Source organism: Pteropus vampyrus, unplaced genomic scaffold (assembly GCF_000151845.1).
Source record: "Pteropus vampyrus isolate Shadow unplaced genomic scaffold, Pvam_2.0 Scaffold121, whole genome shotgun sequence".
Lineage (NCBI taxonomy): Eukaryota > Metazoa > Chordata > Mammalia > Chiroptera > Pteropodidae > Pteropus > Pteropus vampyrus.
The window spans coordinates 3,544,602-3,548,435 of NW_011888902.1; the positions used below are offsets into that span (position 1 = coordinate 3,544,602).

At 39.9% G+C, this 3,834-nt stretch overlaps 1 non-coding gene across 1 annotated transcript; it reads left to right on the forward strand.

Moving 5' to 3' along the window:
- The first annotated feature begins 3,305 nt into the window (after window positions 1-3,305).
- Window positions 3,306-3,429, forward strand: LOC111743776. The gene has a single exon (XR_002781872.1). It is a non-coding gene; the product is annotated as a U6atac minor spliceosomal RNA (small nuclear RNA).
- The last annotated feature ends 405 nt before the right edge of the window (window positions 3,430-3,834 follow it).

Sequence of the window (3,834 nt, forward strand, 5' to 3'; positions counted from 1 at the left end):
TGACACCGAGATATCCTGCTGCAGGTCTGGAGTGGGACCTAGAAGTTCTCATTTTTAAATGGAACCAACTGTTCTAAACTCTTACCTGATTTTCTGCAGACCACGCATTCTGCCTCCACTATAATACCAACATTTTCTTTTTTTTTTCTTTTTTTGGGGGCTTTATTGAAATATTATAAACAATTCGTTGCTCGTATTTGCATTGCACAATTCAATGAGTTTTTTTTAAAATTATAGTTGGCATACAATAATATATTGGTTTCAGTTGTACAGCATAGTGTTTAGAGATCTATATAACTCACAAATTGATCATCCCACTAAATCTAGTGCCCCCTCCTCCCTTACATATTTATTATAATATTATTAACTATTTTCCTTATGCCACACTTAATATCTTCATGACTATTTTGTAACTATCCATTTGTACTCAATCCCTTTGCCTTTTTCACCACCCCCCCCCAAGCCCACCTCCATCTAGTAGCCTTCAACATATACTCTGTGTCTATGAGTTTATTTCCATTTTTGCTGCTGTTGTTGATTTTGTTCTTTAGATTCCGCACGTGTGTGAAATCATGAGATATTTGTCTTCCTCTCTCTGATTTATTTCATTCAGCGCAACACCCTCTAGGTCCATCAAGGCGGTATCTTTTTCCATCCCCTTCCTTCGAGTCTGTGTGAGTCTTTTAATCTGAAGCGAGTCTCTCGTAGGCAGCATACTTAGGGTCTCGTTTTCTTATCCATTCATCCACTCTGTCTTTTGGTTGGAGCACCTAATTCTTTTCCATTTGAGGTACTTGTTGATAGGAATGTAGTTGTTAGCATTCTTTATTCCTGTTTTTATTACATGTTTTTTTTCTTAAAGAAGTCCCGCCAACATTTCCTGTCATATGGGCTTGGTGCTGATAAATTTATTTAGCTTATTTTTGTCTGGGAAGCTCTTTATCTGTCCTTCGACTCTAAATGATAGCTTTGCTGGATAAAGTATTCTTGGTTGTAGATCCCAACATTTTCTTTAATGGTGTTTGAAGAATTACTGGCTTGACAAATCCTGGCTTTCTTAGAAAAACGGAACTCACTCGAATACTTCACGGTCAAACGTGGATGTGCCCATTTTGGGTGATGGGTTTACAATGACGTGAACACAAGGAGGACCACGGCACCCACTTCAGGATGTAGTGCAGGACCGTCTGTGCCCTGAAAAAGAGCGAAACTCTGGAGGCTTCAAACCTACATCCTGGGCCTCCAAGCCACTGAGCTCACTACACATCATTAACGAATCCTAGGTTAATTAGCCAGGAAGGAGCAATGCTTGGGGCTTAATAATTGTGTACAGATCATGTGGCAAATCACCGTGTGTGTGTGTGGGAGGGGGGGAGGGAGGAATAAATGAGAAAGGATGCATGCTGTGTAAGAATATTTGCTTCTTTTTTTAATCAGTAAGTGCCTTTTAATGAAATATAGCATTAGCAACGTAAAGAACATGAGAGCCGACGGTACAGCTTTTGGGTTTTTGCTTTTTGCTTTTAAGGTGAGGATTAGGGAAGCCGATGAGGGATTGATTGCCTCGTTCTCTCAGAGTGAGACTGGCTGTGTCAACTGGTGTTCTCGCTCCACCTTCCAGCCACGCTTCAGAGGGAACTCTTTTCATGTGAACTGGAAAAGATGAATTTCAAGCTTCACTGAGAGCTTTAAAACCTGAAATCTGTCTTGAAAATAACTTGTCTCTTAGGAATCTTCAGTCTCCAAGAATTACACAGCTTTGTCTTAGGCAGTGGAATGGCCGTATTATTAACCACGATTCCTTAAGTCTCCGAGTAGAAGGATGTTACAAATCTGAAAGTATTTGTTCTGGTTTGTGACTAAGCAAAACTGTATGATATTAAGTCAGATGTTGTTATAAACATACGAAATGGCACATTTTTTTTTTCCCCCCAGCTTGGGGCATTGTGGTGTGAAGCTTCTGGGAATGTGGAAATGTTTTTATAGTCTTGGAAACTGAGTCTGCGTGTGTGTGTGCGTGCGTGTGTGTGTCTGTGTGTGTGTCTCTGCCAGGTAGAGGGGATGAGTGGCATCCTAGCACCCCGGGATGTTGGGGTTGGAAGGGATCTTAGACACAAGCTAGTTCACCAACTTCCTCATTACCCAGGTCATGGTCGTGACCCCCCGGCCCTGTGTAATGACAATCGTGACGTTGGGGAAAGTTCGCCTCTGGTAAGTGTTCGCTGGCCTTCAATTTTCCACTTCAAAGTGATGGTTATGCCGCTGTATGGTAGCGACAGTGACAAAGAAGTCATATAGAGTGCAAAAAAATCTTAGTTTTTCCTGTGCTGGTGCTGATGGGTAGTTTTTCTTTCTGTAGTTTCCAAATATATTATTATTTTATAGTTAAGAAAATAAATTTATATTTACATTTAAAATTTTTAAATTTGAATTAAACATTTTTTTTTTTTACTTTTCACATAACCTAAATTTGCAATTCAGCAGATCGATCTGCTTACCTAATAAACTCTTTTAAAAATTTATTTTTAATTAATTAATTAATTTTGGTGACATTGGTTAACAAAATCCCGTAGGTTTCAGGTGTACAATTTAAGAGTAAGGCATATATACATTGCATTCTGTGTTCCCGTCTCATAGTTAGATTTTTTTCTGTTACCATATATTCGATACTTTCTTTCCTGATCTACCTCCCCCGACCCCGCCCTCTGGTAACCACCAGTCTATTGTCCATGTCCACGAGACTCTGTTTGTCCTGTTTGTTGCTTTTAGGTTTATATCCCATATATAAGTTATATCATGTGGTTTTCAACTTTTTCTGGCTTATTTCTGCTTAGCATGATGATCTCGAGGTCCATCCAGGTTGTCACGAATGACAGTATTTCATCTCTTCTTATGGCTGAGTATTTATATATTTAAGTTTATATTTAAAACTATAGCCTCAGAGCATTTGTGTATTTAATAATCGCCTTTTAAAGAGGTGATTTAAGATGCTGATAGCATTCTACTAACTGTTTAGAGCCACCCTGTCCAACATGGAAGCTGTTAGCCACATGGGGCTAATGAAATGTGGCTGGCCCAAATTGAGATGCACCGTAGGTGTAAATTACACACCAGATGTCAAAGAGTTGTACAAATGAAAAAGTGTAAGTAGCTAAGGGATTATTTTTCATCTTGATGGCATGTTGATATGATAACAATTTGGATAAACTGGGTTAAACAAGTTGCTTGAATTAATTTTATCTGTTTCCTTTTATCTTTTGAATGTGGCTCTTAGAAACTTCAAAATTACGCATGTATGTACGTGTGCGTCGTATAAAAGAAAGAAAGTTAGCCATCTCCTTGACGGGGATGAAAAAGGCCATTGGGCCCGTGTGACACACATACAGCTAAGGCATTGCCACCTGCTTGGTGACATCTCAACATGGTTTTGAGAAAGGAGAGTGACCGCTTCGTGGGTGTGAGGTTATTTTTCTGGGCTGGTAAAAATATTCTGGGTCTAGACGGGGGTGATGGGCACATAATATTGTGAATAAACTAAATGTTTTTTTACACAACAAATAAATCAAAATTCATATATGGCTCACATTATCCTTCTGTTTAATGCGTTTTAAGTTAAGGAGGTAGAAAGTGTGGCTTTGCTTAAAACGACGTCTCTAGAAATAGGAGAAAAGTGGAAAGAGGCAAGGATGGGCCGAGGATTGTGGGGCAGTCGGCGCACCCTTCTCTCCCGCTTTGGCGAAGGCACGAAGCTGGGCACCGTCAGCCGTGAGCGACCGAGGCACAGGCACTGAGGTCATGAGCGGAGCTTATGACGTGAATAATTCCAGGTTTCTT